This window comes from Anarhichas minor, unplaced genomic scaffold, assembly GCF_050575085.1.
Source record: "Anarhichas minor isolate MPS153535 unplaced genomic scaffold, ASM5057508v1 ptg000040l, whole genome shotgun sequence".
Taxonomy (NCBI): domain Eukaryota; kingdom Metazoa; phylum Chordata; class Actinopteri; order Perciformes; family Anarhichadidae; genus Anarhichas; species Anarhichas minor.
This window is the reverse complement of record NW_027466486.1, coordinates 9977668-9992271: the sequence shown is the minus strand read 5'-3', so window position 1 is coordinate 9992271 and position 14604 is coordinate 9977668.

Sequence of the window (14604 nt, the reverse complement as noted above, 5' to 3'; positions counted from 1 at the left end):
ATTCAGTCATATATGATCAATATTTAATGTGTTTATAATTACTATTTCAATGATTATGGGATATTTATGTTAACAAAAACAGTCAACATGTAAACAGTAAATATGGCCAAAACATGTTGACCAAACAAATCTATCTATTTTTGCCAAATCTTCAGTCCCAGGTGTAGTAAAGAGTAGCAGAAGACATTCAGTTGCATCATTTCATCGGATCTCGGTTATAATGAAATTTTGTTTATATACCAGGCAAGGACAAAAATCAAATTCTTTCCCTTATTGCATCTCATTTACTTTGGAATGGTAATATACATATGTTTACTTACTGTGGATTCATATTCCTTAGCTTCTTATCTTTCAAATGAGACCAGAAACATGCATATTAGCCCCATGGTTGAGGAGCTATTCCTGATTCATTTTGAGTACGTGATTTTCGTCTTCTTTTTTCTCAAGGCTAGAGCTAGGGTTTATGAGGTGAAGTAGTTGAGCTCCTCAACAATCTTTCACATACCCCCTGGCAACTGCAGAAGTATCCCCTGGGGCACAAGAACCACCGGTTTGGAATCACTGAAGATGTGTGGGGCGGCCATTCAGGGCTATGAAAGTGGGCCTTAACGTGGCCCAATTTCATACAATTTGCAGCATCTGGAGGAACTCTCGAGTAAATACCAGGAGGATGTCTCTGGCTATGACCGACGCTTCTACACAAAGAGTCTTTTGAAAACTCTGGCATGACAACCAAGCCACTCCTATCATCTTTCAAACGCAGAGCAGAAATATAACTGCATTACACAGCACAGTTTCATACAAAGCACAGGGTCATAGTAACAATAACAACCTCCGAGTCTTGTGATTACTCTGACGCAAACAACTTGCATGCATGTGCCTGTTTGACGAAGAAAGCTCAAGGTGGATTTGACTTCCATCCAGATACTTAATGCTTTTAATTGCGCCATTTCCTAGATGGTTTTCGGTGTATAGCTGCGGACAAACGTTCTGAAGCTACTGAACACACATTTGATGGATTCTAATGAATTCTATCAATGGGAACAAACTCCACACGTTCAGCTGTCAGCATGAGCAGCCCAACTGAGACACATTTGCATCCATTCAATTGAGAGGGACTGCCGCGTCACCGTTGAGCGAGTGAAGGTTCAGAGTTCAAGTGTACCCATTAGAAAGCCAAACAGTATCATTACACCCAGAATGTAGGGCTCTCATTATAATCAAGCATCAACAGAGGATTCTTAGCCTCGCCTCCAGAATTTTAAGTGATCCATGTGAATCGGTCTCTGTGATGACTTTCAATGGAGAGCACCAACAAGGAACGTCAATCACTCCGCTATAGCTACCTTTTCGCCATTTGTATCAAAGCCCTCAGCTCTCCTTCCCCTTTGCCCAGCAGCTAACATAATACTGACATTGTTCAGACTGGGCAGCAGTGAGGACCTGGGAGGGAAACGTGGAAAAGGGAGGTCCAATTGGCCGACAACCACTTCATAAAAGCTGAAATTATGTGCTTTATTAATAGTAGTTTCTTTTCATTGAACATGACATCTTTTCCTTTGAAGGAATGTTACAGAAGGCCTCCATCGAGCTTCATGGCAGATTGAGCAGTGTACATGAAACAGGCATTCGCGCAACAAAGGGAAACAGTTGAAGAGCAGGATATATGTAATGTGCTTAGGCCAAGGACTACAGGGTCTCCCCCAGCTTGTATGAATGAGGTGCTGTCAGCTGGGTCATAGAAGTAGGTTACATGGGCGTTATTTAAGACAGGCACTTCCACTTCGCCTTTCATGATATTCATACTTATTTTCTTTGAAATGGGCGTTGCGAGCGCTGGCTTGTGTGTGTGTGTGCTTCAAAGCCATGCTGTACATGTAAGCCTTGCGCAACGTTGTTATAGATTATTGAAGACAAAGCGAAAACACTCACCATCCAAGCATTCAAATAGTGGAGCGATCCAGAAATATGTTTAAGTCGGACAGACTTCAGCACCGTCGGCTATCATAGCACTGGCAATCCATCCACCATGCATTCTTCTTCACGGCTAAATGATCGGCTCACTCATTTATGGGTGTGAGTTGTTAGGTTAACAAAGGCTTTAAGCTGCCTGGGATGTCAGTGCTAAAAGAAATCAGCAATAAAACTGTAGCACAGATTGGATTAAGTACTTCCCTTTTACAAATTACCCTTCTGCCCCCCTCTGAAAAGCCACACCAGAAGACAAGCGGTTTTGGCTTTTGTACAGGAATCATTATATCATATGTTGTGGCACAGTCTGTGATATAACCTGATGCCAACTGCATCAAATTAAGTCAAGCCTCGTGTCAGAGGTCATCCTGGAGAAACAAAAAAGACTAAATTCATCTTCCTATATCTCAGGTTTTGTTGGTTTACTGAATGAGTCTGCGGTGTTATCAGCATGGTTCTGTGAGGTTTAAAACCAGGTCAAAAGGACAGTTTTCTGCCTGACTTGATGGGGGCTACATCGTCTTGTCTTGTTGCTTGATGTTTAGAGTAAGTCAGCAGGGGCTCGGAGGACAGATTTGTGTGTTTTCTGCTGGTGTAATAAACTGTGTAGTGGACGAGGTTATTCCCTGGGCCGGTACATGAACTCGCTGGTACCCTGAATAGTTCTGCTCCCTGAATATTTGAGTGGAATCTGGTTCCTGAGATAGGAATTTAAGAAAGCTGAGCAGAAAGGCAGATGCTACCCTCCTGCTTCCATGTAGGGGCTGGATAAGCAAAAAGTACACCAGCTCTGTTATTTGAAATGGGATCCAGGAAGCTGCTTCACATTATAACCAAGAACATCTGATCACGACCGTCCAATTGTCTTCCCCAGTTAACCGAAAGTGAAATCTGTTGGACCAAGGGAGTTGGTTCAGACAGAAATACTGAGAGAAGGAGATTCCTGTTGATTTATTACAATTCCTGGTTCTTGTTTATCACATTTAAATAGTTTTTATCGCTGCCAGCCTTGGTGGGCTGTTGAAATACGCACTGGCCTAATGTTTTCAAGACAGTTCGAAAATCTACGTCTCAATTCTGTAAGTGCTCTCTAAATCTACCTCTTCAGCCTTTAAAGTCTGTGGTGTGGTCCTTCTGTGGCTTGAAGTTTGATTTAAAAGCGTCTCCTATGAACAATACGTCGAATGATGTCACGCCACTGCATGATGGATGCCACTGGAGAGGATTCACAGGGAGGATCACGCTGGCAGCCAATTAAGTCAAAAAGGAACTCGCCATAACTCTCCGGAAAATGTGGAGCCCTTCTCGTCATTAGCCAGATGTAGCCCGAAACATTCAAAATCACAGAAATCCATCGCAACATAAATCAATGGCAGTAATGTCGAAATAACTGCGGGGTGGAGAGTGTGCCCGTGGCGACATGCATTCTTGTAAATTCTGAGTATTGAGTCGTCATGTTTTCTTTGGCTCTTAGAAGAATTGACAAAAGAAAAAGCAGCGGGAGGGGATTGTGTGTATGATAGATCATCCTGGCTTTTCACCCGCAGCTTTCTTTTTCCTTTTCCCCATTTTTTCTCTCCCCTCCCTTTCAGTTTTCCTGGCCCCATCACCCTTGATTCAGAGTGCCTCTTTAGCCGTCAACCAGGGTCCGGTGGGCTTTCTTCCTCCTGGTCCTCCTGGCTGTGACCTGGCCTCTAGGCCTGCTGGACCGGCTCAGCTGCTATTTGTCCTGAAAGGGTGATAAATGGCCGCTCGCTCTCGCAGCTTCAGTCCCCATTTACGGTGTCTCGAACCAACCGACTATGGAAAATCAAGGTCAAGCATTTTCCACATTAGCGGCTTTACCGGGATGATAGAAATGGATATCTGCTCCAATTATCTACATTCCCCCCCCCCCCCCCCCCCAACAACCACAGGAGAAAAAACAGCTCCACACACTTATCTCCCAACAGTACGAACTGATGGCTCTATTCAACACAGTTTCATATAACACAACATTAATGATGCAGAGGCAATATTAGATGGGATGTTTTAGAAATTAGGGCAAAGGTGAGACAGGACTTCATGCCAACTGGCACCAAACTGCCAATGACTTTCTGGTAGTTTCCGATTTGTGCAATTTTCAGACATGTGACTGGATTTACTGAAACTTCTGTGGTGTGTAAAAGAAAGTCACACTTTTACCAAGTCAAGAGGCTACATTGGCTCGATTTCACCATTTTTATAACTTAACTTTAATGAGTATCATGATCTTCTAAAATGGGTTTCATTCTTGAACCAGGGCCTGTAAAAATACTGTTCACACTTACACCGAAAGTGCTAGATTCCACTCACTTGACTGCTAAATTGCCTCCAGACGGTCTCTCCCTTTTTAACACATTTTCAACCAAGTAGCTATCATTAAAACAGCTTGTAATGTTGATTATGTTGTACGTAAATAAAATGCCCATTTGCCTTTAAAAGTCTTATGTGTATTTGTTACCCTGTCTGTTATAATTCACAGCTGGAAGTTCTTCTTGCTTTTTTAATAGACCCACAAAATTACACAATGGAACTGCGATAAACCTTTTTTTTTTTAAATCCCACCCTTAGGCTGCCCACTCAACAGTCTGACTGCACGCAGGTTGAAGGAAAAGTATCAGTTGTTTTGATACCAGACTGTTGAGTATTAAATGTTAAGATCTGTTTATCTTTGCGGCTGGGAATGGATGATGCATAAAAGCCCCATTTGCTGGTTGACTCACTGATGACACGTGCCTTCCAGCCTCCGACATGACAGTACATCAATTTGGTATGGTGCCGTGGTTTGGGCCAAACTAATTGCTAGTTGTGTTTTCAAGCAGTGTTCCCCTTCCTATATGAAGTGCTCAGCCTCATGTAATGCTCATGTTTGACGGCTGCTGGTCCCGCTGGACGAGCCTCATGCTTGGTTAGCTGTGAGCAGAGAATCATGTGCTCTTCAGCAACAGTTAGGTGAATGAGAAATCTTCTTCACTGCCCCCAATTAACAGTGAAGGTCGAGCGCCAGAACGTTATGATGCGATTTAACCCCCCGCATGAGGTCAATTTGACCTGAATAGCTTCCTATTAAGCATGATAAATTTGTTATTTTTCAATCCATTAAACCTTTTCCCCATAGTCCATTTAGTCAGAACAAACCTTTGGCCTGCCGTAACCTACGTTCTGTTGACGCGAGCAAGCTTCAAGGAAAAAGGGGATGACACAACAATTAGCCGAGATGACTTCAAAGTGTTTTCTGCCACGGGCTTTCGCTAATTATCAGTCGCCAGTGTTGGATGGGGATCCCTCCAGCGTGAGGGTCAAGAGGGTAACACCAACAGCAGCATATAACAAAGGCCAAACTTCAGTCCAGCCGGTACGACAGCCATCAATGAAACCTTGTTATGACCATGGGATCCATGGGATCCATGGGACAGGACTGAGGGGAAGAATAGGCGTGTGAGGCTCAGGGAGGAAGCCTCTCTGACTGCGCTGACCTGTCTGCAAGAGCCCCCCGGGCAGACAGATACCGAGGCCCCCGACAGATGTTTTCGGAAAATTGCCCCATTCATCAAGGCACTTCTGTGGAATCTCTTTGAACTGCTTTTTTAAATTTTGTGTCAAACTTAAACGAAGCTCAATGAAATAGATAGATTCTAGAGTCATAGATGGATAGATGGACGGATTGATTATTTAGAATGGGGTTCCCATGTCTGTAAAGTATAAGCCTTAGTTTCTGGATGTCTACCGTCACTGCCAAGTTCATAAATCACACCCCCGAGGGCTGGATTTGTTATTGTGCAACTCTGTCTACAAGCCTACACACACTCTGTTTTGTCCAGTGTACACACAAACACACACACACACACGCAGTGTGAAGTCATGGCATGTCTTTTTCCTCCCACTCTCCCATGCCGCAGCAGTGGGGTTTGAATCACCCAAGGCAAAGAACAAGATGACAATGACAAAAGTTTAAACGAAAACAGTCGGGGAGCCAATAAAACTGCTCTCCCCCATCAGCTTTTAAATTAATTTCCGCAAAAAATAAAACACAGAGGAAGAAGAATTTATTCTGCGGACTGTCTTTTGTTAACATTCCAGTTCACTGTAATGTAAAAGTGTTTATATGACTCTACCCCAGCCTGCCGGTACAGCTGAGTTTTATACTCGAGCGCTCCGTAGGGAGCAGGAAGAGAGGCCCCGTGTGTCCAGAGCCCCGTCTCCTGAGCAGCACTAAGCACTCAGCAGGCTTCAAGGGCGAATGTTCATTAGGGAGCCAAGTTTTAATAAGCCCGCAGACAGACATGCTGCTAAACAGCCTCAAGTGCCAGAAGAGGTGAGTTTACTTATCCTGCTGATCCTCGTGATTTCACATGGCATCATGAGCAACGCATCTACATACACGACCCAACGGTCACCCACTGCACAGCTTCCACCATCAGGTCGGGGAGTGAAGTACGTGAGATTCCTCAGACACTGAGTTTGCCGGATTGGTGCTGGATAGACGCAATTGAATCGAGACTGATGGGTCAAGCAATGTATATTATAACGATATCTTTATTTATAGAGTGAAAGTTGAACATGTGCAGGATGCCCGTCACACTCACACAGCTGTGCACATTTACACCAGCTCAGTGCAGAGCAGTCTGGGTTTGGGCTAAATGCCCAACGGCATCTAAGAGAGTTAAAGGTGTCTTTGGCCAAAGTTATTTTCTCAGCAGGCCATGGGATGTAAACAGCAACTAGATAATAATATCGACACCGGGCTCTTAGTTTCTCATCAGAGGTGGAAGAAGTAAACAGATGAGCTACTTTGGTAAAATAAACAATATGACCATTTTAAAATACTCCAAGTTATACTGAAAAAAAGTAAAAGTAGTAAAAGTAGTAAGGTAAAAGCACCAATTATGCAACAGAATCGTCCATGTGAGCAACATAATATATCATTAGATTACTGCTACTGATTCATTAACATGTAAGCAGCATTTTAATGTTGTAGCTGGTTAATTTAACTAGTTAAATCTGCATCAATGCAACATTATAAACTCATAGGCTTTATATGTTAAAACTTAAATGAATAGTTTTGTATTTGGAATAATTCTATCATTTGCTTCCTGGCTAAGACTTTGATACCATTCTCATGTTTGTCCGTTAAATGGTTACAGTTGGTGAGCTTCGCTTAGCTTAGCACAAAGACCGGAAGCAACTAGCCTGGCAAAAGCCTTCCAGCACCTCTAATGTTCATTATTTAAACATTCTGTTTTGTTTGTTTAATCTGTATGAAAAAGTTGTGTGCTAGACTTATTCTTGGCTTCTAGCCTAGCTCTTAACTTTAATCACACACACAAAAAGTAAGTATTTCCTTCAGGGATGTAGTGAAATATAAGTAGCATAATGAAAGTAGAATTATCTACAAGCTGAAATTAAGTATGTAACCTTGAGTAGCTAAATATACATTTTACTACTGTTTCTCATATAAACACTCAACTGCAACTGTATCATATATCAGCCACCAAACAACAGCTTTTTAAAATCTAAATGATACACCAATCCAAAGATAAGAACAGGGTTTCCACAGTGGGAGCTTTGGTCTGTTCTCTATGACAAATGTTAAGATGCATGACGCCAGTAATACATAATGTAATTAAGCATGAAAACACAAGAGCATATGAAGGTTGTACTGTCGCTCTGTCATCATGGAGTGAATTGACTATGATAAGGGATCCAGTGTTGTTTCTGTAATATGCGCTCTCAAATGCAGATGGTGTACCCAGCCTCCATTCTTCATGGACGGTCTTGGCTCAGTCCAGCGCAGCGTTTATCTGAGGAAGGGGTAAATGGCAAAATGAATAAAAACACAGTATGACAGCTAAGTAGAAAAATACATGATGACAGACGTGACAATTATCAAGAGCTGTTAACAAAGCGATAACGTCATGAAATTGTCCTTCAACTGTTTCTACTTTACTGCATTGGCCCCCGAGATAAGATAACGCAGAGGAATCAATCACAGGACTTGCATATTAAGACTGCGTGAGATGTTTAGAGAGATTTCAGAGCAAATTGTTGTTTGGGAATTGTCTAAAAGGCTGCAGGGGATTTCAAAATGGGCAAATGGAGAATGGAATGGAATGTTGCAGTTGATAGTCATGAACAACCCTGTGCTTGTTGTTCGTAGATTGATCTAACCTCCGTCTGAAAGTAAAGATTTCAATAAAACAACAAAGGGTTGCTCTGCGGAGCCTCGCTTCAACAGTCACCATGGCCTGGCAAATATTAGAGGCTGTGATCGTTGAATTCCTCCTCCTACTGTTTCCCAACACCCGATTGTTTTCATCTCACCAGTTGATAGTGTGTGATGAGAAGTTTGGTAATCATTGGCTGTGATTGCTTGCAGAGGGCCCAACCATCTGTCCACCATTTAGCATGAAGAATGGCTCCATGTTTGCAGCGAGGAGTCGGATCTACTTATTAGATCAGTGCGTCATCCCTTATGATGATGGATAGTGTCGTAGAGGGTCACTCTGTTATTGGGGAACTGATCAAAAAAATGTACTCAGTGTGTGTCTGAGGAGGCCAAGCCACATCTGGAGACAACCTGGAGGCTGTTAATCACAAACCCAAACAGAAAATAGCTCAATCTCCTTGTCGCAAACACACAGGAACTCCTCTAGTTGCACAACAGCCTTTATTATGTCATTTTCATACTTAGCAAAAGACATCAAATGGAAGGATTTCATATTTATGTGGTAATAAACACAGGGTGTCTGCGGATTCTGACTGCAAGTTTAAGAGTTACACACTATTTACTTGGAAGTTTATTTCCATGCAAAGTGTCCTTGGAGAGGTCTCTCTGGGCAAATTCTTTGCTGATGTAATGATTACTTTGCCACAAAAATCTTGTTGTTGCATTCTCTAATGTCTGCAAGGAGATCACAGATTAATCCAGGGTGATCGAAACTGTCTCCACCCCAGTCCATGGACAATGCCGGGTATATCTGATGACATTTGTACGTCCTTGTAGAGCAGGTTGGCTTTGACCTGTTGATTGCGGTCTGGAAATGGACGGCTTGAAACATGTTTGGGGGGGGGCGGGGCAACCTCTTAACAGCAAATCCGATTGATTATGAGAACAGTAGTGGCTGCAGATGCAATGACTACCAAGGGTTGCTGTGTGTGATCACAGGGTTTCACAGTGTGGGCAGTATCATCGGTGGGCCTGCCTCCCTGTTCTCCAGGTGTGTCTAAATGAAGTAAACAAATCAGAGGCATGTCAGCATGTCTATCGTCTGCCTATCAGCCCAGGAATATGTATGTTCTTTGACTGTCCTCATGCAGGCATTTAACACCGTTTCCCTTTTGGATCTAAATCTGAGTCTGTTGCATTCTGTTCCGTTTCACTTTGATGTGTCTGTTAAAAAACTGTAAGGCGTAAATGCATTCTTTGTTTTGTTAGCGCCAGATGACTCTTATCTTTGGATAATTGCTCACAAAGATCCCCATTAACTTCTCGTACTCATAGCATAAAACACAACCCTCTTTTCTTTGAAATTACTCAAAGAGAGTGAGTCATATCTCATCATGTAAACAAATGTGTGAAGTCATGTGTTCAGTAAATGAGAAGAAGCAAAAGGTCTTTAAACTCACATGCCTTAAAGTATAGTTCAAATTATATTCTTGGTGTAGCAGTGCGATGACCCTTGATGGGGGGGAGGTTCCTCTGCGGAGCCTCGTCTCCACCAGTCACCATAAAAAGAAAAATATACAGGCAGATCCTCGCATAGCTCACACCCGGAGCAAAGCAAACACTCTCTGCCATGTCCGTGGCCTCTCTCGTGTCCTCACTTGTCTCTGGCCTTTGACAACCTCCCCAGAGTGTCCTGGATGGTTTCCTCATCATCCCGTTGGGTGGCTGACACCCTGAAACAGGAAGGGACTCCTGCCATGACCCACAATGACTAACACAGACAGCAGAGGGGAGCCTGGATGAGTTACATCATGTCCTCTTCAGGCTGCCCTGCACCTGCAACGTGATAACTTTATGAGGACGGGGACCAGCAGGAGAAATGATTTGTGAAAAATATCATGTTGTGTACTCCTCGTGATTACATACACTGAATCCAACTTTTACAATGAGTGTCCAGAGGAGTCATGTGGATCTGCTATTCATGAGAGCATAGCTATAAATAAAAACAGGCTGAAAAAACCCGTCTCTTTTTCAAAGGGTTTTTCAAAGCCTGCCGTTATCTAAACTGAGCGACACGTTCTGGAAGCAGCGGCTGATAGGATGCAGTCAATCTTTCTGTCAGTTCAAACAGAGCCTCGGCCTGTTCCCCCCCCCCCCCCCCCCCCACGGGGTGGTCCCTCCTGTGCTGACCATCCCTATTCAGGACGACTTGGCAGAGATTACCGCAGCGGACAGGAACACGCTTACCTCAATCAGCAGTTTCAAGCAGGTGTGCCGTACCTCTCTTTTCTTTCACATACATCTTTAACTCACTGGTTTTAGACAGTTCCCCTTGAGTAAATTGAAGTCCACACCGTCACACACTTCTTCACTGAGCCAAGCGAAACGTACGCAAATGCACAATCCTATTAAGAGCCCGTCTTTGATGCTGCTGTCAAACGGTTTTCCTCTCAACAGATTGGACGTGCACGGCACAGTGAAGGTGGAGGTGATATGTGGCTCTGCACTGTAAACGCACTGTAAGATGATCTGTACACAATAGGAGATGGCAAATGTGCTGGCCAGATGTGGCTATTGTTGTGGTTGCACGGCTGTGGTCGGTGAAACTCGGTGAAAACCTCATCCGCTAACTGGAGAAAGTCAGAGTTGACTAACTGTGGTGACTTTTAGCTCAAAAGATGACTAACTTCCACATTGTTGTGGTGTGACCCAAACCGCAGACCAGATTAATTCACAAATATGAAAGCATAGGTAGTGTGGTGGCTCTTGGATACTCCAAGTCAAGCTACTATATTAGGATTAGGTGCAGCAGGACAGTAACTTAGAAACATCAGGCTTGTTAAGATTCTTTTTTTTTTAAAGTTGAAATGTAACACAAACTAGAATCTAGAGATACACTCTTTGAATTTCCATATATTTAAGTTTACTTCCAGGCTGGACGGTGCCACAAACGCAGCATCCTGGCTAAGTCCATATAGATGTATGGTCAAATGTGACCACTCGGTTGAGCAGGATTTCCTTGGAGACTTACAGTGTTCAGGATCAACCCAGTGACCTGAAGCTCTACTGGCTTGCAGTGGCTGTGGTTGGAAAGAGGGCCGATGCCAGGCTCTATATGGCCAGTGCCAGTCAGGCTTTGGCACACTCAAGACCATTTCGGGTGGCAAGCATTCCATCAAGTCTCATTATTTTTGTATTCCTATAACTGTGGGAGTCTGGATTAATGACAGTAGCTTTGGTGCTGACCTTGTGACTCCAAGCCATAGCTATGCAGCTGTTCATCACATCAGAAGAATGTGTTGTAAACCACGCTGTTCTTCTCCACGGTTCAGGAACTATGTATATGAAGCATTTTACATGCATGTACAGTTAAAGGGACAATTTGACATGGAGATGAGGAGACAGGCAGAGAAGAGTCTACAGCCACCGGCCCTGTGAGGCTGTACATATAGGAGCAGCAGCTTTGAGCTAAACGCTAAGCCTACCAATATCTTCATACACCACAGTATTGGACAAATTAAAAGGTTGATGATGGCACTAGATCAAACGTGAAGGGACATTAATGTTTGTGACAAAATTGTTTTATTTGCTGACACATTTCACGCAAAATCCCATTGTGGCGCTATACAGGAAAAGTCAAGGAATCACAAAAGACTCATCCTCTGGGGGCCATGAACATCTGTATAAAGGTTCATAGCAATCTATGAAATAGTTTTTGACGTGTTTCAGTCCGGCTCAAAATGGTCGACAGACTTGACTTTGCCATCCCTTGAGCGACGCCACTTCATGGCAAAAAAACGTTTGGTCTGACTTCTGATTTCTGTCTGTTTGCTGTACTTATACACAGATCGACATCCGAATGAATCTCACTCCACAGCCTATATTCAAACCTGCTATGGTGACACCCATACTGATAACAAGGGCGGAGCAGCACGGAGGTGTTTCTCAGACAGCGGTATGGGGTCTACATTAGATGCCCTGTCTTAACAGAGAAAATACAAGAGCTGAAATGTTTTCCGACACACAGAATATGAAACAGCTGCAAATCCCAGCAGGACAACTAACCCCATGAATCAACCTCTCCTCCAACATCAAATAAAACATGGACAGCCATCAGCTAGGGGACACTTAATCTCCACGCTTGCGTTTTTTCCAAGACCGCTTGCGACTGTAAGCTTCTGCTTGCGTCTGACCTCACGTACGCATGGACGTTTATATCATTTTCAGAATGAAACATGTGTCGGCAGTCCTGTTTCTGACACAGGAATGTGAGGCCTTTTCATTTATGTGCTGCTAGTTGTACAGGTTGAGTGTGGACCTGCAGCATCCTGGCTCAGGCATTGAGAGACGGGTCTCAGCACTTAAATCACAGAGGATTGATAGGAGCAACAGAGAATCTGTGAAATATCAAGAGATGAGGGGAAAGTTCTCTTTAATCAGCAGCGGTATCCCATCCATACATTCCTTTGCTGCACTTAGTCGCCAGACCATTGTCATCACTGTGATGCGCATTTCTCTCTCAGTTTTCCCCATAATCCTCAACAATATGGACTGCAGAACCACACTGTCACCAGTCATAACATAAAGGGAGCCAGTTAAGACCCTGATAGGGCAACTAGAGGCAACACAGCTGAGGCAGAAATCCCCCTCCCAAAATGCCGAAAGAGTCAAAGTCATTTTAGTGAAAGAAGCAAGAGATCTCTTCTTTCGTGCTCCGAGCATGCTCACGCACAGAAACCTGACGTCTGCCTGTGTTTGGACCGAGGCCTTAAGGACCTTTCACATGAAGCATGAAGTCAGAACACTATACGGTGAAGGGTGAACTTCCCGGGGAGAACTTCAGGCCAGGCCTGCTGCTGGAGCGATGCTCTCCTGTCCTTCAACAACCCTGATTAAGATTGGCCTCTAAATCAGCCCAATCCTCGCAGATGATGAATACCTGCAGCCAATCCAGTTGGCAGTTAATCAGTGGCGTCCAATCAGGTAATGAGGACCTGCATGTTGGAATGGGAAGCCCCATGGCTGTTCAGCAGAAAGGAGGGAGCGAGGTCAAGATCTAAAGATACTTGAGGCGTGCCACGTTTGTGTTCTCTGCCCTGTGAAGACGACTGTCAGAGGAGAACTATCTCTGATCAGAGGAGCTGACGGACATCTCCTCAGAGGCAGGGTGTCTGACTCAGAGATGGGAAATGAGGCACTCTACTTTCGATCAAGTAAATTCTTTGGTTGGCTCACCCAGGAACTTGGCAACCCCCGAACCCCAAAACCGAGCTGCAGTCAGGTCTGGAGATGCTTATGGAATACTACATGGAACATTTGTCAGAGAAACATGTTTTCCCTGGGAATTAGTATCATCAGATGAATTTACAAAAATGCACAGTATTGTTGCTAAGCGATCTCCCACGGGTTCTCTGGGGGGGGGGGGGGGGGGGGGACAAGCGTTCCAACATGGTACATTAGTCTTTGTGAGAGCCAGAGGATGACTTTCTGATTTGTGGTCCCTCTTTAGCAAGCATTCCTGGGGGGAATTTGAGAAAGACCATTATGCAAATCCACAGGTGCATGCCAAGACCAAATAGCTGGACTTCTGCCTCCAAGTACTTCAAGATGCCTTTCAGCCCACTCCTGATAGTGTTCAGGCCACAGTGAGGAGACACGGCAGGAACACGTGGGTGCAGGGTGGAGGGCCACGGGGGCCTGCATGTCCACAGCCGTCAAAGCAAAGCAACTTAGAAAGTGCATTATCAGACACTGTATGACTTCAGGAAGCAAACATTCAGTCAAAGCAAGAGCATATTCCTATCACATCTTGTGCTGATACGGCTGTCAGTTACGCCACACGCGGTGAAAGGAAAGGGAGCGCTTGTTTTTCAGTCGGGTGTCATCACATTTGATACACAGCACAGCTCTCAAGAGACTGATTCCATTAGACCTTCGGCTGCCGTGAAAGCAGCCGGTTTGAATGAACTTTGTTTATTTTCATTTGTTCATGTGAGGTATGTATTGATGTATTGTATGTGCTTGGGGAAATGAGGAATGTCTGCAATGGGGGGGGGGGGGGGTCAGCTGAAGACAGGAAAGCTCCTCATCATTGTATCATCAATGTATCCTCTGATAATGTCACGCGTAGAGCCACTGCCCCCTTGTGTCTGAAACACGCAGTCTGCTGGCCAAGAAATGAGGCGAAACCTAAACAAATGGAGTTTAGATGATGTCCTTATATGAATTCATAGACAATATAAATAAAAATGCATCTCTCTTTTCATCAAAGATTTTGTCCCATGTAATAAAATAGTGCTACGAGTGATGAGTCGTTACAAGGCAAAAACTTATGTTATGTTGAGCACACCTTTAGTCCACTCTCAAAGTACTGTTGGCAGGCTGTGTGGAATCACGCGGTTCTTAACACAATCAAAAATATGATGCACAAAAAGTGGGATAAGGGA